The sequence below is a fragment of the Musca autumnalis genome, unplaced genomic scaffold (genome assembly GCF_047663935.1).
Source record: "Musca autumnalis isolate F117 unplaced genomic scaffold, ASM4766393v1 scaffold_4, whole genome shotgun sequence".
In the NCBI taxonomy this organism is placed as follows: domain Eukaryota; kingdom Metazoa; phylum Arthropoda; class Insecta; order Diptera; family Muscidae; genus Musca; species Musca autumnalis.
In genome coordinates this window covers 215017150-215043022 of record NW_027411977.1, presented here as the reverse complement: position 1 = coordinate 215043022, position 25873 = coordinate 215017150, and the positions used below count along the sequence as shown (strand labels likewise).

The 25873-nt window shown below is 38.0% G+C and overlaps 2 long non-coding RNA genes across 3 annotated transcripts; one reads left to right on the top strand and one right to left on the bottom strand.

Annotated features, from left to right (window-relative positions):
• Positions 1-9035: 9035 nt before the first annotated feature.
• On the top strand, positions 9036-9509 carry LOC141402468 (uncharacterized). The gene is made up of 3 exons (XR_012412633.1): positions 9036-9158; positions 9211-9303; positions 9374-9509. It is a non-coding gene; the product is annotated as an uncharacterized lncRNA (long non-coding RNA).
• LOC141402469 (uncharacterized) lies at positions 9340-10057 on the bottom strand. 2 transcript variants are annotated; one of them, XR_012412635.1, is made up of 2 exons: positions 9915-10057; positions 9340-9841 (listed from the first exon to the last, which is right to left on the bottom strand). It is a non-coding gene; the product is annotated as an uncharacterized lncRNA (long non-coding RNA). The 2 variants fall into 2 exon arrangements; XR_012412634.1 differs by having other exon boundaries at positions 9340-9813.
• Between the last annotated feature and the right edge of the window lie 15816 nt (positions 10058-25873).

Here is a 25873-nt window from a genome sequence, read left to right as displayed (position 1 = left end):
AATATATTTTGGTTTTTAATCAAAAAATATACCTCTTTCTCTCTAGGACCCCAATCAGCAAACAAAATTTTGTGACCATCCGATCAAAATTTCGACCTGTAGAATTGAATAGAATAGAAGAATAGAAGAATTGGATGCATTACCGACTACTGTGGTATATCCCTTGTTTAACCACCTTCGCCAACCTACTTTACACCAATGTACAGGTAATATTTTCTTCTGCCATTGACAGGCTTTGCCGTTGAAATAACCCTACTAGAAATCGATATATTCACAAAGAATAAAATTTTGAATTTGTCTGCACATGAGTTTTTCCCCATTCCGATCCCTAAATATTATCCGACTATCACCAAAATCGAAGGCATCTTCCTATGTGGGGCCCCATCAACCGTGTAGCGTGATTACAAAAAATGGAAAAATTGGATATATTATATTTTATAATATATTTTGCGATATCTCGGTTGTTTGCCCACTTACGCCACCATGCTTTGCGTCAATATAAAGGACATCTTTTCTTCTTTCATTGGCGGGCTTTCCTTTTGGAATACTCCTACTAGAAGCGGAAATATTCGCATAAGAAAAAAAAACGTTGACTTTTCTCCACATAAGCTTTTCGCTTATTCCGCCTCCTGAATATTATCCGACCATCACCAAAATAAATAGGCTTCTTCCTCTGTGGTACCCGCATAAAATTCCAAAAATTTCGTGACGATCCGATCAAAATTGCGACCTGTAGCGTGATTACAAAAAAATCGGAAAATGGGATGCATTATCGGCTATTGCCATATCTCTGCTATTTGACCACCTACGACAACCTACTTTACATGGTTGTAAAGGTGATATTTTCTACTTTCCTTGCCAAGTTTTGCTTTTGATATACCTCCTAAAGAAACAGAGATGTTGGCTTTGAAATAAAATGTTGACTTTTCTCCAAATAAGTTTTTTGCCCATTACGACCCCTAAATATTATCCGACCATCACCAAAATCAATAGGCTTCTTCATCTGTGAGACCCCCATTAACCCTCAAATTTTCGTGACGATCCGATCAAAATTGCGACCTGTAGCGTGATTTCCAAAAAAATAGAAAAATGGGATGTATTACCGACTATTGCGATATCTGCGTTATTTGGTTACCTACGCCAACCTAGTTTGCATCATTGTAAAGATGGGATCTTCTACTTTCATAGTCAGGCTTTGTTTTTGGAAAGTTTTCAACCAAAGCTGTTATATTCGTCAAAATAATTATAATCGCAAAAACGAAAATTTGGGTTTTATTTGCTACTATTGTAATATCTTCGTTATTTGATCACCTACCAGAACCTACTTTACATCATTAGAAAGGTGATATTTTTTACTTTCATAGTCAGGTTTTGCTTTTAGTATACCCCATATAGAACCTGAGATGTTCGCTTTGGAAAAAAACGTTGTCTTTTTATCCACATAAGTTTTTTGCGCATTCCGACCCCTAAATATTATCCGACCATCACCAAAATCAATAGGCTTCTTCCCCTCCGGGACCCCCATCAACATACAAAATTTCGTGACGATCCGATCAAAATTGCGACCTGTACCGTGATTACAAGGTTTAGATGGACAGACGGACAGACGGACGGACGGACTGACGGACGGACACACATAGCCAGATCGACTCAGCTCGTCGAGACATTCATTTTGGTATATATAAGTATGGGTCTACGACCATTATTTCGATGCGTTACAAACTTTTTGGCCAAAACCAACTTATAATACCCTCCCCACATAGTGGTGTAGGGTATAATAAAAACATTAAAAAATAATAATAAAAATATTGTTCTGTTCCAGAACCTACTATTTTTGACTTCGATAGCAATTTTTCCTTTAGGATATCGAAAAAAATAGTAAAAATTAGTAGATTCTTGCAGTACTGGAACAGACCATATATTTCAATATATGTATAATACGGCGTTTATATTATAGTTTTTTGCAGGGTTAACCTTCTTTATGAGGATTTATTTGAAGTATACACAATGGAAATGACATTTGAAACCCAGACCCACTGGGTTAACCCGGTTATATGTAAACGGCCTATAAGACCCAAATTACATTAGGCGAGTTTACTTGCGGCAATTGTCAGTTTGATGGAGAGAAAGGTGAGGTATATGGTAACCCTTTGCCTCTCAACACCCTCTCTCACCTACAAACTGACAATTGCCGCAAGTAAACTCGCCTAATGTAAATTGGGACTAAGGTTATATTAAAAAGGAATTTGAAATCAATAAAAAATATTAACCCCCATTATTACAAGTCTTCTTCTGTTATATTTTGGATTTACCGAACAGGTTTAGAGCGCTCCGCTTAACTTAAAGTTAAAAGTGATGATTAAATTTCAAGGAGGAGCTTCTTGGAAACGCAAAATAAACCAATTTGGAGGCATTAAAAATATAATTTTTGCATTGAAAGTTAAGGCCTGCGTACATAAGCTGCTCTGCCTGATTGCCTTGCTTTCCTGCTTCATTTTTGACATAATAAAAATAAAAGAATAAAGAAGGCCAAGGAAATTTCGAACTGTGTTGCCCTTTTCTTTTTTATTCATTTATCAGAAGTAAGCAAGGTAAGCAGGCAAGGCAGCTTATGTACGCAGGCCTTAACTTTCAATGCAAAAATTATATTTTTAATGCCTCCAAATTGGTTTATTTTGCGTTTTCAAATCCATCAGATAGTAAAAGAGCACATATAATAATGACCCTAAATGTTATAAATAAAATCAATGAAACATTGTGGCGTTTTTATTGGGATAGCGTTTGTAATTTTGTTTTTTTTTTTCAAATAGTCTGGCTTAATCCCATTGTTGTTGTTTTAATATTTTAAAACAACTAGTTTATTAGTGGAAAAGATTTGGCATTGTTCGCCAAGGGGTACTGATGAGATTCTGTGGCGAGAATCGAAACTATAGTATTCCCTGCCTTACCCCTCGGCGAACAATGCCAAATCTTTCCACTAATAAACTAGTTGTTTTAAAATATTAAAACAACAACAATGGAATAAAGCCAGACTATTTTGAAAAAAAAAAACAAAATAAATGTTGATTTAAATTTAAATAAAATAATAAAATTAAATCACTGCCTGTTTCACTATGCACGGTGCTCTTGAATCAAATTTAAATGGAAGGTGCTTACACCTGGGAAGTTTTGGCGGATTCTGAAACTACAATGTTCATAGATGAGAAAAATCAAAAAACAAAAAAAATCGCCGGAGCGCTTTTTAAATAAATCGCGATTCAAGTTGACATTTTTTGGCATTTGGTCATTAGTCTTCTATCAGATATGACTTCAGCAAGAATGCCATGCTTCTTATGTGTCGAGGCGTAAAGACCAAGTTCGACCTAATAAAAATATTTCAGAATTATATTTGAATTAGGTCGAACTTGGTATTTATTCTTGACTTAAGCAAGAATGCCATGCTTCTTATGTGTCGAGGCCTTAAAGGCCTGGGGTACATAAGCTGCCTCGCCTGCTTGCCCTGCTGCATTTCTGACATAACAAAAATAAAAGAATAAAGGAAGCCGAGCAAATTTCGAACTGGGTTTGCAGTTTTCTTTTTCATTATTTTATCAGAAGCAAGCAAGACAAGCAGGCGAGGTAGCTTAAGGCCTGGGGTACATAACTTAGTCCCAATTTACATTAGGCGAGTTTACTTGCGGCAATTGTCAGTTTGTGGGTGAGAGAGGGTGCTGAGAGGCAAAGGGTTACCATATGCCTCACCTCTCTCTCCTACAAAATGACAATTGCCGCAAGTAAACTCGCCCAATGTAAATTGGGACTTACCTCGCCTGCTTGCCTTGCTTGCTTCTGATAAAAGACTAAAAAAGAAAAGGGCAACCCAGTTCGAAATTGGTTCGGCCTTCTTTATTCTTTTATTTTTATTATGTCAGAAATGAAGCTGGAAAACAACGAACGTTGCTAAAACTCTCGTCGTAATCATAATGTCATTGCAAATGTTTGGTGAAAATGACATGCCACAGCATTGGTGAAAACGACATGTCAAAACATTGGTGTAAATGACATGCTTTGGATCCAAAAATGAATAGCATATTTTGGGGTCCACGCTCATACAAAATTCATCGATGAAGATGCTAAAAAGATGACATGCCAGATCACTTTCACCCATGATTGAATGGCATCGAACATTTTGCTGGGATTTTATAGATTTTGATACCCTAGATGGAGTTTTTCTTATGTGGTTTTTTCAAAAGATAAGTTCTACTAGTTTAGGGCTACAATTGGTCTGTTCCAGTACCTGCAAGAAGCTACTAATTTTTACTACGATAACAATTTTTGCTTTATGTTATCGGAAAAACTAGTAGAAATTAGGAGATTCTTGCAGTTCTGGAACAGACCAAATATTGTCAAAGACAATAAGGCCAAATTCCTAATCGTTTATGAGATAAAGGCCCTATAAATGCAAAAAACTGTAGTTTTAGCCCGGTTTATATGAGGCCATAAAGTCCGAACTGGACCTGACGGGACAAAACCCAACTAGGGTTTTTTGTAGTCTAAATATGTACTTTCAAAAAATGCATACTAGAAGTTGTTTGCATTTTCAGTGTTGCATAGTGTAATCAACGCCTAGGCTAAACGGCTTGAAATTTTGGACGAGGGTCACTCTTCGTGGGAAGGTGTCAGATAAGGCTGGGTTTTTGGAAATTCGAACTAGAACGGTACGAAAGGTACTAAATATGATACCATTTGTTTTTGGTGAACCGGTAAAGCTAGGTTGAGGATCACCGAATGAGTGTAGGATAGATAGATGTACCAAAGGGTTTTTGCATATTCGAAATATAAGTGTACGAAAAGAACTAGAATGTACTAAATTTGGTACCAATTCGTATTTTGTGAACATATAAAGCTTAAAGGTAGAAATCTGAACTGAGAATCAAGGTTAAAAAGTGCGTTTGACATAAGGAGATTGTTTTGGAAAGGTGTACACATGTGGACGAAAAGTACTAAATGGTACTAAATTTAGCACAATTAGGATTTGGGCGAACGGATAGAGTTGGAAGCCTGCAATTTTGAATGAAGGTTAGTGTTGGAGAGTAGAATGGAAGTAATATTAAATATTCGTACTGATGATGATATAAAAGTACTAAATGGTACTAAATTTGGGTTTTGGTTGGACGGATAGAGCTGGAGTCCTGAAATTTGGAATAAGGATTGCTGTTGGAGTATAGGGTTGAGGTAGTTTGGAAATTCGTACTTATGGGTACGAAAAGTACTAAATTTGGTACAATTTGGATTTGGTTGAATGGATAGAGCTGGAAACCTGCAATTTAGAATTAAGATTGCTGTTGGGTTATAGGATTGAGGAAGTTTTGAAAATTCGTACTTATGGGTACGGAAAGTACTAAATGGTACTAAATTAGGGATAGAGCTGGAATCCTGAAATTGAGTTAGAATCCTGAAATTTGTAATTGAGATTAGAGTGTAGAATTGAGATATGAAGGTAGTTTAGGAAATGCATACTCAGTGTTCCAGAAGTGTTAAGCAGCGTACGTAAAAATACTTTATGAAACATTTCCAATTGTTTCGTTTCGTATTTTCCATATGAATAATACAAAACGAAACATAACCCACGTTGACCGAACTCTCTGTTTAGTTTACATTCGTGAGTGCGAACAAGTTCTCAATTCTACAACAACAGATAGAAAACGAAAATGTTCAAAACACATGAATGATTCGTTTGGTGGTTGAAAACCATCTACCACAGTAGTATGTTCCAAGTACGTTGATGTTATAGGTTTGTTAAGCAATCAAATGTGTGTGTGTGGGATTGAACATTTCGCACAGCAATCGTTTGTCAAAATTTCTTTTTGTTTCGCTGGTGAAACAACTCGACAAGGCATAGCCGAAGTACATTTCAGTAATCATACGCTTTTCGTCCTTTTGCATTGAAAAGTTTGTGGTTTTGTTTTGTTTGAAGAGAGAAACGTGTGAATTTGTGTGATTGGTACGGGAATCGTTTTTTTGTTTGCGTTCATTGGTGTTAAGTGAAACTAAATTTTTATACCCTCACCATTTATGCTAACGAGGGTATATACACTTTCATGCGGGCAAAATGTGCCTCATTGAAATAATGGTTTTAGACCCCAAGTATGTTTGGACGAAATGTGTTTCAGACAATTTGGAGTCGATTGAGCAATGTCCGTCCGTCTGTCTGTCTGGCTGGCTGGAGCGCACGATAACTCTCGAACGGATCAACCGATTCGATCCAAAATTTGGCTTTCGTAATATTTTGTCCAAACTTAGTTTAAGTTCGAAGATGGGTTATATCGGTCCACTCCTTCCAGTACCTCCCCACAAAAGTTCGAAAATGTTCGGAAAATTTGTACATTCGATAACTCTTGGAGGGAGTAACACATTTGGTCCATACTTTGCACATCCTGAAATGTGTACCAGACATAGATGAGGTTCCAATTTGCACTCAATATGTCCACTCCTTCGGATACCTCCCACACAAAATTTGGGATAAGTTCAGTATAGGACCTGCTCGCGAATCGCTTTGATTTTTGTTTTAGCCACTTGTATTCACTGCTCCCCAAACGAAGGTACAAGTTTCATCAGGGGCAAGTCCACACTTCGTAAGAAAATAGCCTGAAAGTTGCAAAAAATCCCTATGACACCGTGTGTAGTGGTTGGAGCGCAAAATAACCCTAGAACGGATCTGCCGATTCGGTCCAAAATTTGGCCTTAGTAATATTTTGTCCAAACATAGTTTAAGTTTGAAGATAAGCCATATCGGTCCACTCCTTCAGGTACCTTCCCCACAAAAGTTCAAAAATTTTCGGAAAATTTGTGCGCACGATACCTTTTGATGGGAGTGACCGATTTGGTCCATACTTTACACATCCTAATATATCTACAAGATATAGGTCAGGTTCGAAAATGTACTACATTTGTCCACTACGTCCGGTACCTCCCACACAAAATTTTGGATAAGTTCACTTTAAGACCTGCAATCGAAGCACTTTGATTTTTTTTGAAGCAAATTGCATACGCTGCCTCAATTACGATGGTAAAAGTTTTTTTAGGGCAAGTCCATACTTCTTGAGAAAAGAGCATGAAAGTTGTAAAAACCCCCTATGGCACCATATGTAGTGCCTGGAAAGCTCGAACCGAATATAGCTATATTATGTTTTTCGCGGGCTAGTGTGATAAAAAAGCCCTATCTATCGATATCCCCGCAAAATTTTGAGCTTTAATCCATAACCCATACTTTTGTCGGTGCATACGACCAACATTTTGAAACCCCCCCCCCCCCCCAAAATCCATATTTTTTTTTTTTGTGAAAAAAAGTATTTCTATCCACATAGGCTGAGGGTATATCTTTGTCGGCAAAGCCGACTAATACTTTTTTACTTGTTTAATATTAAAAGGACTCAAAAATATCGTGAATAAATTTAATTTATTTTTGCATTATCGTGGTGAAATGGTCAATGGTAGAAAGTATATTTGTTTCGCATATTTTGGCGAACTTTTGTAAAACTTTATGAAATGGTCTGCTGGGTACAAACAAACAACACAAACAGCTGTTTCATAAATGCAGAAACTATCGTCTGTCAGGGTAAAAAGTTAATTCAAATTAAGGAATTTTTAATGCAAATTAACTCTGCCGTCTGCCTAGGGTATTATAAAGGCTTTTATATCCGATACATCGGTGGTGTAGTGTAAATTTTTAATTACTACCCTGTAAGCTCTTTCCGTTTTCAGTTGATAAGTATGATAGCATATTTTGTTACTATCAAAGTGCTTAATTAATTTTCTGTACGAATCAACATTTTTTTATCATTAGAAGAGTTTTAAAATTAAAATCTTCAACTGGAATAATTTTATATGTGCTATCCAACATTTTAGTAACATTCTTGACGTCCGGCATAAAAATTGGTGGTGGTTTTGGTACAGCTTGATTTGGTTCTGGTTGATTCGGTTCAGCTTGATATGCTTCATCGATGTTGTTTTCATTTTCCATAGTTGATAATACACTAAATCTGTTGGATGTGGACGGCTGGTTGTCATCAACCACTTGCTTCCTTTTTGGCGAATTACCTAAAGTTGGGGACACAGGTATTTTTCTTTTAGTTGACACTTCCTGCCACTATTCTTCTTGATCATCAATGCAATCAGTTGCATTACTTTTTGTTGTACCACTCATTGCGGCTATTTTTTTAATTATTGTTATTTTTTGTGTTGTGGTTAATTCAGGGGCCTAATTATGTGAGTCGATTCGATCGAGAAATTACTCGTGAATTTGTTTTCGACACGATAAAGAAACGGCATTATAAGTCTCGATCGAAAACGTTTAAGCATTGTTATCGATTTTTTCGATAGTAACCGGTAATCGAACTGTGAAAACCGGTAATCGAACTGTGAAAGCCTACATTTTCTTTAAGGAACATAATTATAGGTAGATGCCGAAAAAGTATTTATTTTAAAACAAAAACGAAAAAAAGCATTATTATGAATGAAAAAATGTAAATTTTTGTGAAATTTTTTGAAAAATACTTTGCATAATAATTTCGGAATAAAGTTGTGGTAAGAAAATAAGAACATTATTAATGTTTGGAAATCCTTTTTTAAATTGTTGTGACATATTGCTAATGCATCTACCTTAATAAACGTACGGTTGTTTTGGCAGAATTATTAGAAACATTCTTGGTTGGCGCAATTTTTATAAGAAATTAACATAAAAAAATTAAAATGGATCCATCTGTGTTATTCTTGTTATCTTCTTCTGACGAAGAAGATGACAACATTAATTCAATTCGTAAACAATCTTATCTTTACCGGAAGCTGCGTAAGTGTTTTAAAGTATAAATCATAAATTGATCAATTAAAAATGTATATTATATTTCGTCGCAGATTTCTACAGAGATTCAAGCTGACAAAAGAGGCTTTCCGTTATGTACTTTCTTGTTTGGAATTTTCGTGCCAAAGTTCAAAATCTGTCAAATTTTGCAGTTGGCAGCAACGTTGTCCCTTTTGGGAAATGGCGGTTTCCAATATACTTGTTAAACAAGTTGTAAATGAAATGGAGCGAAAACTATGCCCACAACATATACGATTTTCTCCAGAGCAATCTACTATATGAAAGGAATCATTTTATACCAAATATGGAATTCCTGGAGGTTCGTATATAATATTTAATATATCATGCAATAATGAACAACATTATATTAGTAATTGGATGTGTTGACGGAACCCATTTTGGCCTACAAAAACCAACGAAAAAGGAGCATATATTCTTAAACAGAAAAGGTTATCACAGTGATAGTAGGTTTTGATAGTAGGTTTTGTTTATAGAAAATGTTATTTTCATCAAATTTTATTTACATGACTATAGATTTGCGATCATGAATATACAATTTTGGCTATATGTTCCAAATATGGCGGTGCGGCGCACGACTCTTTTGTTTGGAAACATTCAGACCCAAGACGGTTGTTGGAACAGTTATACACCAACAATAACTTTAGAAATGGTTGGCTTTTAGGTAAGCGCTATTGCAATTGTTGATTAATTTTGTATCATTTTGTAATCCTTTTTCAGGAGATTCCGGTTACCCACTAGAGCCATGGTGCATAACCCCATATAGAAATCCACCGGAGGGATCAGTCGAGGCCAAATTTAATGAAGTGCACTCTTCAGCGAGATGTATTATAGAAAGAACCATTGGAGTTTTGAAGGCCAGGTGGAAAATTCTCTGTCATGACAAAAGAAGCCGGTATACCCCAGAAAAAGTAGCCCAATTTGGAAATGTATGTGCCGCATTACACAATATATGCCTGAAAATCAAAGTACAAGGGTATTTTTCTAATTGAATACGAAAATTATTTTTTTTTTTCAGTTTTGCTATTATTTCTCAACACAATTTTTTTATTCTTACTTAGTTCAGAAATCTTCACATTTATTAACTAATTTATCTGTTTTTTGCATAAACGAAAGCTAGATTCAATTTGCACATTACTTTTCTTGCATATTCTTTCCTTTCGCTTGTTTACGATTGGTAATGTAGCAACGAGAAATGTCTCGCAGAAAATTGATCGATAACTCGATAATTTTACTCGATACCGAATGTTATCATACCAACTTTGGGTACTCGGTTCGAAAAAACTGGATATCGACTCACATAATTAGGCCCCAGGTTTTGCAAGCAATGCAATTAATGCACGCATGCAAAAAATTGGAACACTGCAAGACAGTGCAGTGTCTTTTTGTTTGTTAAAATTGTAGAACAAAAAAATAAATAAACCGTTGCCATTTTTATGAAATTTTTGTTAACGGAATATTGCCGTTTTAAGCAGTAACACGTCTGGCTAGTATCGGTTGTTTTTTTTTTTAGTGGTATAGAACTTCGAATTGAAATAAAACACAAGAAAATCGTTTTAATGTCCATCATTTTGGCTTTATTGGAAGGATAATTTTATGCCATTAATGCTTAAATATGATTTCGGGCATGTGGCCGCCGCGGCTGGCTCGAATAAAGCCAATTCATATGGGGCCGTATGTCGGCAATAACGCCACGAATGTTGGCTTCCAATTCCCCTAACGTTTCTGGTTTGTTGGCGTAGACGAGCGACTTCACATACATATCCCCAAAAAAAAAAATAATCCAATGGTGTCAAATCACACGATCTTGGTGGCCAATTGACAGGTCCATTCCGCGAAATTATGCGCTCATCGAATGTTTCCTTCAATAAATCGATTGTGACGTGCGCTGTGTGGCATGTAGCGCCGCCGTCTTGTTGGAACCACAACTCATCCACATTCATGCCATCCAATTCGGGAACAAAATAGTCGGTTATCATGGCTCTATACCGGTCTCCATTAACGGTAACTGCCTCTCCAGCATTATTTCGGAAGAAGTATGGCCCAATGACTCCACCAGCCCATAGAGCACATCAAACAGTCAGTTTTTGTGGATGTAATGGTGTCTCAAGGGTCTTATGTGGATTCTCTTCACTCCAAATGCGGCAATTTTGCTTGTTGACGTAGCCATTCAACCAAAAATGAGCCTCATCACTGAACAAAATTTTGCGATGAAAATCAGCATCGAGATCAATCTCATTTTCGGCCCATACACCAAAATCACGACGCATTGCATGGTCTGGCGGCTTTAATTCTTGCACAAGCTGGATCTTGTAAGGTCGCAAGCCAAGATCTTTGCGCAAAATCTTCCATAAAGTTGATGGACAATGCTCCAATTGCTGTGCACGGTGGCGAATCGATTCATTCGGGTCCTCTTCAACACTTTGCTCTACAGCGGCAATTGTTTCTTCGGTGCGCACTGTTCGACGTCTCTGCGGATGCGTATTATCATATAGAGTAAACGTAGTGCGAAAACGATCCATGGTTAACCGAATTAGTTGCTCCGATGGACGATTATGTCGACCATAAAATGGACGGAGCTTGCGGTAAACTTCGCGAACTGAACCATTATTTTCGAAATAAATTTGCACGATTTGCAAGCGTTGTTCTTTTGTCAACCTGTTCATGATGAAATGGCAAACCAAACTGAACATAAATGACATTAGAGTTGCCAGATTTGACCACAAAATGCCAGGTTTATCTCTATTCAAAAAACAAACCTGTAAAAAAAACACCCGTTAGCAAAGTTAAACAACGACTGATATGAAAATTTGAAATGAAAAATATTTCCTTTATGGCTTTACCTAATAAACTGCGTGTTGCGTGTGCGTTCAAAAAAACAAAAAAAAAATACATATATTTGTTTTTGTTGTCAATTTGAAATACATGTATTTTGTTTTTGTTTTTTCGAACGCACACGCAACACGCAATTAAATAGGTAAAGCCTTTATAATTTTTTTTTTCATTTGACAGTTTTTTCCTTCATAAAAGTTTTCATTTCACTGAACTGAAAGAGTTTTGGCTTTTACGTCTGAACAACGTTTACAAATCGTTCAACTTGATTACGAAAATTTACGTTCTGTGAGGAATGTGTTTCGAGCCAAATTTTGTTCAGCGATCAGGGGATCATTTATGGCATAGTAGGGTATAGGCCTGCGTACATAAGCTGCTTTGCCTGATTGCCTTGCTTTGCTGCTTCAATAAAAAATAAAAGAACAAAGAAGGCCGTCCCAATTTCCAACTGATGGCAACCCAGTTCGAAATTTCGTCTTTATTCTATTATTTTTATTACGTCAGAAATGAAGCAGGTAAGTAAGGCAATCAGGCAAAGCAGCTTATGTAGCGAGGCCTTTAAGGCCTGCGTACATAAGCTGCCTTGCCTGCTTACCTTGCTTACTTCTGATAAAAGAATAAAAAAGAAAAGGGCAACCCAGTTCGAAATTTGCTCGGCCTTCTTTATTCTTTTATTTTTATTATGTCAGAAATGAAGCAGGAAAGCAAGGCAATCAGGCAAGGTAGCTTATGTACGCAGGCCTTTAGTCCCTCCGGACCACAGTAGAGTGATTTCAGTTAAAAATAGCATAAAAACAAATTTATTTTTTAAATGAGATTGCAATCAACGATCAACTAAAAAAAAGGTCTTTTATAGAAATTATAATGGTAAACCAACCACATACATATATATTTATAATATTCGCTTATACATTTCTAAACACAGCAACTCAAAAACTCATCAAAAGCTTTCTGTGGTTTCATAGAAATAAAATTCTTTCTCACGAAGTGGTGCTAAAAATCACAACTTGTATCAGCTCTGCATCGACAGAATAGAAGAAGACGTGATTCGGTACGGTCCAACGTATTACTCAAATTTAAAAAAAAAAATATGAATAACACCGTCAATGGTTTGGCAGAAAATGCCAGAGAAGAAGAAGAAGAAGACATATTTAATTATTTGAAAAAATTTAATTATGAAACTCAAGAAATACTTGGTGGTTTACGCCCATGTTTGCATGTTCTCAGTTGTGATTCTAAAAACAGTGGTACAAAAAACGAAGACCCTTTTTACAAAAAACTTCATTTGTCTAATATCTTCGACTATTCTCCTAACGAGACATTGCAGGAAATTTACGCCAAATTGGAAACAGGCAGGTACAACAGCAATGTCAGCATCTTAATATTATTAGATGCAGAACGCAATCAGAGCTACCATTTGCTGGACAATACTCTAAAGAGAATCAATAAAAATCCTAATATTCGTTACAAGACGAAAATCATTATCTTTTGTTATCCCAGCTACGGAAATCGTCATCCCTGTTACATAAATCGAAGCACCATGGGTGAAACACCCATCAAATATATGGATAAAAATACTCTGTTAGTGATGCACCTAAAAATGGGAAACTGGGAACATTTATATCATTTTACACGACTAGTCGCCACAAACCATCTGAAGACGGTTAATGAAATGTTATTTACGCCAGGTACGCCGGGTATTATATTCACGATAACAGAAGCCGATAGCTATATTTATGGCATAAATCCAGCATTGGCCATAATCATAAATAATTACTATTTTACACGGGCCAAGGAAGTGCGGCATGGCAGCGAAGCGGATGTGCATCGACTGATGAAGGTATTGCAAATTATTCAAATACCCTATATAATAATGCAAGACTGTACACGTCAGAAATATTTAAGGATCTTGGAGTATATACAACATTGTAATTTCCATCCCATCAGAACCTTCATGTTGTTCCTTATGTCCCACGGAGATCAGGGTAATATAATTTACACCCGAGATGGCCACTTGCAGCTATTCGAGGATATAATCACACCCATAGAAGCAAACGAATCTCTGTCGAAGGTACAAAAGTTATTTGTGGGTAATTTTTGCCGCGGTCCCTTTGATTACGAATATGCTACCTATACGGAATTAAAAAATCTTAACGAATATTTTCGCAATATAGATTTGAAGAAAATTGAAAAACCACCCACAAACTATTCTCAACAAATAAGTGAAAATTTTATTCTTATGTTTAGTGTTCCAGATGGTGTGCGTTCACCACGGCATCCACAAACTGGTAGTCCATATATAGAAATATTTTGTGAAATTTTTCGTACGATAGATGACAACGAAGATTTGCGTAAATTTTATGAAAATATTGAACAACGTTTAAAGAATATTTTCTATTATGAAGATGCGTATAAACGTTCCGATCTGGTAATGGGTAATTCTACGATTTGTCAAACTATCTCCCGATTACATATCGAAGCATCGCAAATGATTGCTTTGATTGAAAAGTTGAGACAAGATTTAACGAAATTGCTAAAACCAGAGGAAGAGGATGACGAAATTCATAATCAACTCAAAGCCTTATTTTGTGTATGTGGAACAATAACACAGATCCGGGAGAAAAACCTACAGGAATACTTTAAGAATAAATATTTCAGCAAAGAGTTGGATGGCGATGAAAATGAGTGATTCCAAATTAATTTCCACACTAGAGTGCAAAACATGGAAGTTGTGCAATGTGGAGTCAGGAGTTCACTGCACGTTTCGATGCAGTCTAACGAAGTTATAAAAAATGGACAACGTTCGATACATTTTATAAGCAGTTGCTTAGAGATCCCTACAAGCAGCGACATCATTTCTTCCAAAGATAAAAAATAGTGTATAAATTTTTAGGAATTTTTTATAAAATAAAGAAGTACAAACTAAAGTTCCGATCATTTTAGAGGTTGTTCACGCGATTTAGATAAAAAATGGACTGGTTCCTAGTTGCCTTCTGGGAAGCAAAGTGGAGTGCTTCCTAGCCTTCCTTCCTTCCTTATTATACCAAGTGCATACGTAAGAAAATAATCCCTTGACTGTTATTTGAAAAAGGTTTTAAAATAAGTGTAAATAATCGAATTACGGGCAATAATGACAGAATGACTCTGCGGTTACTTGAAAAAATTTTAAAATAAGTGTAAATAATCGGATTACGGGCAATAATGACAGAATGACTCTGCGGTATAGAATAGAAAACCGCATTATGCTGAATTCTTCTCAATTTGTGCCAACTTGTGCCGTTTATTTTTTTTCAATAAAAAAAATTTAATTAAGAGTCTAAAAGGTCGGTTGTGTTTTTCCAATCAAAAAACGAAAAAATTAAAAAAAATATAATTTTTCCAAACTTTTCAAAATAAATCTTTGAATAAAAGAACAATCAGCAACATATACAAACGTTTAAGACTTTTATTGCTTGCATAAATCATGGGAAAACTCCCTACAATTTTGCAAGCTGGAGGGAGACCTCCTAATATTTCTGGTGTAATAAAAACTCGAGCTGTTGGAAGAAGATCGTCCTCCTTGTCTGACGCAACAAAAATTCGTGATTTGAATGAATCATCGCCAGGAGCTCAATCTAAACAATCTTTGTGTGGGAAGAAACCCGAATCTGTACCCAAAGCATAACGTGCTACGCTTTCCGCTATAAGCAAATTAAAAAGAAACCCAGATCTAGAGCAATCGGTCAATATGTTAAATGAAGATACTGCAATTTCAATGGAAAATGTATTGGATGACTTGAATAAGCGAACAATTTCAACTACTTCTATGGATCAAGGTTTTCAAGAAGTTGAAAACAAGAATAAGCGCAAACATGAAGGTGGTGTTGAACTAAGATTATCCCAAAGTAGCTTAAATAATAATTCGCAAGATATATTGCAAGATTCAAATAGGTTTTCCTTGTTAGATGATTTGAACATAGAATCAGATTTCATTGTAAATGATAGTGTTCCTTACGTTAAAAATAATATGCAGACCAAAGCAGAAAAGAAAGATTCGTTTTGTCCACCTATTTTTCTGCAGAAAGTTAATATAAATTCTCTTATTGAACAGCTAAAATCCAAAAACATCCAATTTAAGATTAAAAATCAATCAAAAACCAGAAGCAAATTATTCTTGACATATGCCTCGACACATGCCGAAATGATGCAGTTATTAAAAGAGAAGAAAATTTCTTCTTATTCTTACACTCCTAAGGAGTTTAAACGTCAAAGCTAATTCTGCAGGGGATTATATTATAAAGCAAATCCCGACAATCAGAAATTGACTATTTTGTTCCCGATACTGTTGAATCAGTTACTAAGTTTTCTACTGAATTCTCTAAAAAGAATGGCATTGATATCGGATTATTTTTAGTTACTTTAAAGGTAAATCGCAGAGTAAACGAGGTCATTGGGCTCCATACGATCCTTGGTCAAACTGCATATTGGGAAAAACCCAAAAGTTCGACCAAAATTCCACAGTGCTATAGGTGTCAACAGTGGGGACACTTTTCAAAAAATTTTAGTCGTCCCATCTCATGCGTCAAATGTGATAAAAAACATGAACGTGGTGCCTGTGAATTAGGTTCGAAAGATAAAGTTTTTTGTGTTAATTGCAATAGTTATGGTCACACTGCAAATTATAGGGGATGTACCGCCTACAAAGATTATGTATGTATTACATAGGAAAAAGGCCGCTGAAGATCTTAAAGCACGAAGACTGCCGCAATCGGCAATGTTTGCTAGAGCTCTCAATGCAACAAACACCGTTACTACGAAGAGCTCATTTGCTAAAATTCTTAGGGGAACTGATACTTTTTGCGACAAACCAGAGAAACCTAGATTTATTCAAGAATTTTTAAATGTAGCACAAATGTTATGTGATCCGGAGCAATTGACGCTTGAAGAAAGGGTAAAACGTTTTCTTAGCAATTACCAAAAAATGTCAAAAGATGAAGCTAAAGGCGTAAGTTCATAAGCTGCCTTGCCTGCTTACCTTCCTTGCTTCCGATAAAAGAATAAAAAAGAAAAGGGCAACCCAGTTCGAAATTTGCTCGGCCTTCTTTATTCTTTTATTTTTACTATGTCAGAAATGAAGCAGGAAAGCAAGGCAATTAGGCAAGGCAGCTTATGTACGCAGGCCTTAAAGCTGAATGCTTGAAGTTAGTAAAAGTTGTTCAAGATGTCTACTGTTGTTGCGTGTGGATGCTAGTGCTTTTTACACAAAAGAAAGCAAGCAGCAAATTAAATACAGCCGAAGCACCAGACGATCAACCAAAAAAGTAAACGGAAATGCAGTATGGCATGATAAGGTGATGCCATGTTAGGGTTGAGTTTTGAGGGACGGTACTTAAAGAGGGACGTCTGGCAAAAATACAACCCTGTAGTGACTGTAGGGTTTAGTAGAACAGGTGGCAAAAGATAAATAAATAAAGTTGGAAAAATGTGGGAAAATTAATGAACATCTTCTGATGGCGTCTTTTTCCCCATATATAAAGGGCAAAACGACCAAAATCGCCATTATAAGAAAAGTGGTGCGCTCTTTAAACTGGCTGTCCTTAGTGTCCCAATTTATTAAAAATACCAATATTCAAGTTAATTAAAATAAAGACATTAAATTAATTTTTTATTGAAAAGTCAAAACAGTTGTGGTTCTTGTGTTAACATTTGTTATACCAGATACGGCTTTTTCATAAAATGAGCACCGAGTATTGACATGAATGTCAAAATTCGGTGGGACTTCATTAATGTAACCAATAGGAGATAGGTAATTTATATTCAGCCAACTATATGACATTTGATTGATATAAATGTCAGACACGAATATGTTACCATGGTCCTTTACACGTTGCACAAATTTTGATATCAAATCACAAACGTGTAATCCAATCGGAGTAATTTTGGACTCGCTATATATTACCCTATTAGAGTAACGCTTACAACTTGATTCGTAATACTTGCCAATGCAGTGCCTTAATACTTTTCTTTCTAATATTTCTATTTCACCTACAACTGTGGGGGAAATATTGAACCATATAGGAAATGCATATAAGAATACTGGCCTTATGCTGGTTTTATATAGCAATATTTTAGTTCTCACTGGGAGATCTTTATTCACCAGAATCTTAGAGAATGACCCTAGGATTCGATATGCTTTCTGTAAGACCTGTCTTGCATGATTGTTAAATTTTAAAAGATTATTAAAAGTGACTCCCAAGTATTTCATTGTGCTTTTAATAGGAATATCAACGCCATTAAATGTTAACTTTAAATTTTTACTTTCTGGAACTACAAATTTTTTACATTTCCCCGAAGCGTTCCTTATACATATAGCTTCAGTCTTGGATGCATTAATTTTGATACCCCAGTGATCGTAAAATTGTGAAACTAATTCCAAATGATGTTTCACCTTTACCAATGCCATATGCGGTGATTCATCATGGGCATATAGTAAGGAATCATCGGCATATAGAAGCCCACATGAATTTGTGTCAATATGCGGAAAATCATGCATAAAAATACTATATAAATGTGGAGATAAAATGGATCCCTGGGGTACACCACAATTAACGTCTCCCAGCTCGGATAACAATATATGATATTCTACACAAAACTTCCTGTTTGTGAAAAAACTGTGGAATAATTTTATAATAAATGGATCAAAGTGCAGTTGAGTCAGTTTATATAGTATTCCTAAGTGGGAAGGATGATCAAAGGCTTTTTCCACGTCCAATGAAAGTGCAACCGTACACTTTCGTTCTCGCAAATTACACACAATGTCATTATGGAATTTAAGCAACGCGTCTGTCGTAGATTGACCCGATTTAAAGCCAAACTGAAGATCTGGAATATATCTAGCGTTCATTCCATAGTCCATTTTAGAACGAATAACTCGCTCAAAGAATTTTTTTTTAAAAGAAAGTACATCAATCAGCGAGACACAACACTGGCCTTCTCGACATCAAGTGGGGGAGGTCAGATTAAATTTTAAGGATCCGTCCTGCAATATTGGTTCTGAGCCTCAAAAATACGTATAAAAGTCCTTTTGCCTTAATGGTAGCCGAAGAGATTGAGGATGTGATGGATGACTTGTAATCCGACCCATTTAGATGTTGTAATTTGATATATTGATGAAAATGCCGAGGTTATCCTGGAAAGACAGAAATGAAACTTATTAAGTATTTTGGATAGTCCAGGTAACAAAGAGAAATTTGAATGCTCACCATATAAAAATTATCCTTGCCGTGATTTATTTAAATTGATGGCCAAAAATTGCCAAAATGGTGCATGAGCGCGATGATCATTAAATATTTGAGCCCCACTGAAAATAGAAAAAGATATTGAATAACGTAAATTAAATTTAACGCAAACTTTTATGAAATGTTTAAACGTATAACAAAAAATATTAACTATTCTTTATGCATGTTATTGTGTTATAATATAAGTTGTGTTGTCCTATAGTTTTTAATTTAGTGCATAAGTTTAAAATTTGTGAGGATTGACCAATGTTCTTTTGAACAAAACGTGAGTGTAGGGTTGCCTCATTTTTACAGCTAGATTTTTATTGGTTATTTTTTTATGGACCGTAGTTGAGAAGTCCAAACCTATCTAACCGAGCTCGTTTAGGCAAAAGAGTAAAATATATAATTGGCCTCAATTGGCGGAATAACCTAGTGTGAATTCCTTTGGTAATCCGAGTCATTGACTCACATAAGAATCTCTATTTGGTATTGGTAATCCCAGGGATGCCAAAAAAAAAAAAAATGTCGACAATGTCAATAAATTTTTATGTATGAACTTTGAATGAATATGTCTTGTTGAAACTTTTTGTAAAAGAGGAAGGTATTGTGTAATTGCGAGGTAAGTGTGTGTGGAAAGAGGGGCCCTTAAAATATGATTATGAGGATTGGAACCTAAGGGTCAAGGTTGGGCGGGCTCTTGTGTGGGTACAATTAACATCAAGTACCTTTGTCGCGGGTGCATTTAGTGTTTGTGGTGATGTTTGTTTGTGATTTATGTTTGTTCCCCTATTCCCCTTTATTGTGCTTCCCCTTGGACTGATGGTGCCAGGGTTGGGACCGACCTGAGATTGGGCTCCCATGAGCTAGCTGGACTCTCCACACCACAGTGCCGCATAAGGAGGAACATAACACTGTACATAAATGTGTGAACTTAATTACGTATAACGTTGGATCCCTCGTCCACGTTAGTAGGAAAATTGAACTTAATGAAATTCTGCGCCATTCTAAGGTTGATGTAGCTTTCCTCCAAGAGTTGCACTTACCTGAAGGAAATACCTTATATTTAGATAATTATGTTATTTTAAGGGATAGTAGTCCTCTCGGAGTTGCTGTAGCTTTCAGTAAAAACACTACTTTTATGAAAGTTAGTATTCCTTGATTTAATTTTCCACATTTATTTGTGGAGATTAATGTAAAAATTAATGGTTCAGTACGGAAAATTTTATGCGGGTCTATTTACTTTCCTAGTAACTATGACAGAAGAACTATTTGTAACGGTTTATCCTCTATTCAAACATTCTCGGATAATTTTGATGGTTTAGTAATCGGTGGCGATTTAAACGCTAAAAATATTGCCTGGGGAGATACCAACAATAACTATAATGGTGAGGTTCTTTCAAACTGGATTGCATCCGAAAATTTGAATGTTTCGAGAATTTGCGATTCATATTCCACATATACGGTTGGTTCTTCCCACTTAGATCATTTCATCGTCAGTACCAATTTGATATGCAACCAAAATTTTACAACTAGTACTCTCTCCACTTTTTCAGATCATTTAAGGCCTGCGTACATAAGCTGCCTTGCCTGATTGCCTTGCTTTCCTGCTTTATATCTGGCATAATAAAAATAAAAGAATAAAGAAGGCCGAGCAAATTTCGAACTGGGTTGCCCTTTTCATTTTTATTTTTTTTTTATCAGAAGCAAGCAAGGTAAGCAGGCAGCTTATGTACTCACCCCTTTACCTCTGCAACTTAAAATTTCCTTTTCACAATTTGACTTCATTCTAGATTCGCCCGAAGGTTTTACTTCTTTTAGAAACACAAATTGGGATGGGTTTAGGTTTGATCTCATGTATGCTTTATTGTGTCATTTTCCTCCTATTGATCGAAATTTATCTAACCGTGAAATTGACTATTGTATCGATGAGTTCGTTACGTCATTTAATTTTATTCTAAAAATTCACACAAATGAGCAAAATAGGAGAAATTCAAAGTTTGTAGCGTCGGATCATTTGAAGAATCTACTCAGAATTAAGTACAATTGGCAAAGAGATTTAAAAAAGAATATTTGCTCGAACTCTAAATAGAAGAGATCCTGAATATATGATGATCTCGAGGCAAATTAAATTAATTCAAATAATAATTAAAGAGCAAGCGGAGTTAGACCAAGCTAATGTCTTTAATTCTAAACTAAGGGAAATAAGACCTGGTCCTTGGGCAAAGGTGACGGACATTTCGGTAAATGGAAATAACATATGTAACAGATTTGAATGAAAAGTTAGAAGTTCTTAGAAATCATTTTTCCTCCATATATCAAAGTTCTCCTCCAAATAGAAATACATCCTTTATAGATGACATGATAAATCAGACCATATCTACTGCTCCTGATACTACGACTGTCTTTAATGGCGTTGCCAGTGCCTTGAACAATCAGAACAGCTCTACATTCACAACTTTAAATTCACTTCAAGAAATTGTAAAGCTTATTAATAATAAGAAGTCTTGTGGTGTGGATAATATATCCAATTTCCTTATTAAGAAATTTCCCGTCAATGCTTTCGAATATTTAACTATTTTGTTTAATAATTGTCTGAATAATGGTTATTTTCCAAAAGCGTGGAAGATTGCAAAAATCTCTGTGTCAGCAAGTTGCATACTCTATAAATTATGATATTAAAATAATACACAATAGTTTTAAGAATTCTAATCAATAATTGTTTTAAATACTTTATTCTTGAAAACAAAAAAAGTCTCAATAAATCTAAATCTAATATAAATCTAAGTGTAAACAATAGAATTACGGGCAATAATGACAGAATCTGGCTCTGGGTCTATCTCCAGTTCCAGGACGTTGGCTACTTCGATGGGATGTAACCACAGTTGAGTAGGCTTGGCGGGGCAGTTGAATAGGTGCATACTGGGCAGACGTCTTGCACGGTGTGACCGATTCCCGCCCAATAGGAATTTAGGCGACTGCAACATCGCGCAGTTGAACCGTTGAAGCGATCGGACGTGTTTTTAGTAGCTCAGTGGAAAATTTATAAAAATCAAGTGAAAGAAACAACAACGATATTTGCTGTCTCGGTTTTTGTGAAATTTAAATTTTCTGACTCTGTCGGATACATTGAAAGTGTTGTTGGGGAATCCCATAACGCGAATATTTACATTGCAAAAGTGGAAGTGGACACTGGAACAGTTGAGACAAGTGCGTGGCTTTTGGTTATACGAGTGGTCTATTGTTTTGGTTTTGATAGCTTGGAATTGCCCTTTTATTGTGACACGGATTTGTACCTGGTTTTCGGTGAGTTTTTTCTTGTTTATTGATTTCTGAGTGGGATGCCTCCCAAGGTAGTGCCTCCTAAGGCGAAGCCCAAAAGGGCAGTGGGAAAAGTTGGTGGTGGTGGCTCCAATGATCCGCATGCCGGCGATCTGACGGAGACGTCAGACGTCGAGCAGGTGCGTGAGAGTGCCGGTTGGTCAATTGGGCGACCGACGTTGACTGCGGCTGAGTCGGCGGAATTGTTGGCGCCTCCTCCTCCTAGTAGAAGGCTGAGACATACAGAGACTGAGGAGAGTTCTGGTGGTGGTGGTGAAAACGGGAAGAGGGCGATGGTTGGTACACCATCAAAGAAGTCGCCAACTAAGGGGTCGGAGAGTCGGGCGCAGGTTACTGTGCCAATGTGCCTGGATGTGGGAGTGGAAGAGCAAGTTGGGGAGAGTGGGTGGTGAGAGAGCAGCGTCTACGAGTGCGGCTGGTGGAGAGAGTCGTGGCCGTGAGAGTCGCTCTCGCACTAAGAGAGCCACGGTAAGAGCGGTTGCTGGTGTGACGGTTGCGGCGTTAAAGAGTGTGACTGACTCTTTATTAGATTTAATTTGTGACACTCAGTGCTCTACGGAGACAACTTGGGAGGTGATTGCTCTTACCAACAGGTATGAGGAGATACTCATGCGTGTTATGGTGTAGAATGAACGGCTCAAGGGGAAGTTGGAGGCGTATGAGAGCATGGCAGCAGTTGGAGTTGTGCGGCCTGCAGTTGGGCCTTCTGGACAGGGTGCTCCCGTGGCGGCTTCTGCTATGGCGCCCCCTGTTGTGAAGGAGAGTGCGCCTGTTGCAAAGTCTGTGGAGACATGGTCGGTGGTTGTCAGGCCGAAGCAAAAGGGGGCTTCTGGTAAGGAAGTCGTGCAGAAGGTAAAGGCCTGCGTACATAAGCTGCCTCGCCTGGTTGCCTTGCTTTACTGCTTCATTTTTGACATAATAAAAATAAAAGAATAAAGGAGGCCGAGAAAATTTCGAACTGGGTTGCCCTTTTCTTTTTTATTCTTTTATCAGAAGCAAGCAAGGCAACCAGGCAAGGCAGCTTATGTACGTAGGCCTTAATGAAGGAGGTAGGGCCCACTTTGAATGTGAGGGTGCATGACGTTAAGCCTATAAAGGATGGAGGGGCAGTCATTCGTACGCCCTCGGTTGCCGAGAGGGAGCGTATAGCTGCCAATACAAAGTTTGCGGAGGTGGGGCTAGAAGTTTCGGTCAATGACAAATTGGGGCCAAAGGTTGTTGTTCAGCGTGTACATGTCAGTCTGACGCTTGACGAACTCATGGAGCAAATGTACTCGTTGAATTTGAAGAAGATCATGTCCCTTGAGTCGTTCAGGAAGAGTGTCAGGGTGGTTTCGGTTCCTTGTAAGCACGAGCCTAATAGTGACGCTACGGTGAATGTGGTTTTGAAACGCACGGAGCGAGCGGCCTGCAGTGGGGCCTTCTGGACAGGGTGCTCCCGTGGCGGCTTCTGCTATGGCGCCCCCTGTTGTGAAGGAGAGTGCGCCTGTTGCAAAGTCTGTGGAGACATGGTCGGTGGTTGTCAGGCCGAAGCAAATTGTGGCTTCTGGTAAGGAAGTCGTGCAGAAGGTAAAGGCCTGCGAACATAAGCTGCCTCGCCTGGTTGCCTTGCTTTACTGCTTCATTTTTGACATAATAAAAATAAAAGAATAAAGGAGGCCGAGAAAATTTCGAACTGGGTTGCCCTTTTCTTTTTTATTCTTTTATCAGAAGCAAGCAAGGCAACCAGGCAAGGCAGCTTATGCACGTAGGCCTTAATGAAGGAGGTAGGGCCCACTTTGAATGTGAGGGTGCATGACGTTAAGCCTATAAAGGATGGAGGGGCAGTCATTCGTACGCCCTCGGTTGCCGAGAGGGAGCGTATAGCTGCCAATACAAAGTTTGCGGAGGTGGGGCTAGAAGTTTCGGTCAATGACAAATTGGGGCCAAAGGCTGTTGTTCAGCGTGTACATGTCAGTCTGACGCTTGACGAACTCATGGAGCAAATGTACTCGTTGAATTTGAAGAAGATCATGTCCCTTGAGTCGTTCAGGAAGAGTGTCAGGGTGTTTTCGGTTCCTTGTAAGCACGAGCCTAATAGTGACGCTACGGTGAATGTGGTTTTGAAACGCACGGAACGAGTGGCTCAGCAGTTTTGTTCTGACAGGGTATACATTCACTGGCATAGATTTATTGCCCGTAGACAGGATCTTGTTCCCTATTGCTACAGGTGTATTAGCTTTGACCACAGAGTGCGCGATTGTCGATTTGAGGCCGACGTATGCAGGCATTGTGGAGGCTCCGGTCACTTTTCGACTGGGTGTCCCAATGCGGTCAATTGTGCGAATTGTGCGTATAGAGGTCGTCCAGCTGAGCACCTGATGATGTCCATGGACTGCCCTGTATACGCGGCGTTGGCAGCCAGGGTGATTTCTAGACATTAATATGAAGGTCCTCCAATATAATTGTCAGAGGTCCGCTAGCGTCACTCAGGAGTTTGGTCAGGCTTTTCTAAGGTTAGGCGCTTCCATAGGATTGCTTCAAGAGCCTTATTGTAGAGATGGCTGTGTGAGGGGGTTGCCGGGGGGTATGCGGGTCTTTACGGACCAGAATTGTGACTCTGCTATAGTTGTGGGGGACAGTGACATTGATTGTACTGTTCTTTTAAGTAGCCAATGGGGGGTTTGTCTGTCCGTTGAGTGGGCGGGGGGAAAGGTGTTGTTGGCTAGCATCTATTGTAGATTTCGCTTACCCCTGGAGCCTTATCTTGGGTATATGGATGCGGTACTACTCCTTGAGAGTAGTTGTCCGCTAATCCTCGGTTTAGACGCTAATGCAACCTCCTCTTTGTGGTTCTCGAAGATGACCAGTCATACATCTGGCCATCAGAACCGCACAAGAGGAGAGTTGCTAAGTGAATGGGTGTTAGCGAGGGGCATGGTGGTTTTAAATGAGCCCTCGGATCAGTATACCTTTGATGGTCCATCCGGTGTAAGCGACATTGACGTGACGGTTGCAAATGGGGCAGCAATGACGGCTTACCAGTTTAGTTGGCAGATTAGTGAAGACTGGTCCGCCGTTAGCGGACTTCAGGGCACTGACGTTAGATAACCAGGTCAGGAAGTTGAATGAGTGGATGAGAAGCGTCAATGACGTACTCCTTGGCAGACGCCGTCAGGTGAAGCCAAGTAAGGTCAAATGGTGGACCCGTGAGCTGGGTCTGATGCGGAGGGGAGTTGCGCGCCTGAGGAAGCGTTTTCAAAGGTCAAGACGAACCAATGCGGAGGATCTGGCTCAGCGTAAAGCTGAGTTCCTTGCTGCTCTCAGGACGTACAAGGACGAGCTGTCTAGGAGTAAAGAAGACAATTGGAGGAGATTTGTACAGGACAATAGGGATGATCCCTGGGGAAAGGTATACCGTGTGTGCCGACACGGTGGGTCTAAGCGTCAGGTTGACCTACAGGCGTTGGGTCTTGGCTCCACGTCGACGGCCTCGGGGTGGGCGGGAAACGTAGGGATTTTGCTGGGGTCTTTCTTCCCAAGGTCGGAGACTCATTTACCTCCCCAGCTTGTGTGGGAGTTGGGTGAGCCTCCGGACTTGGAGCGT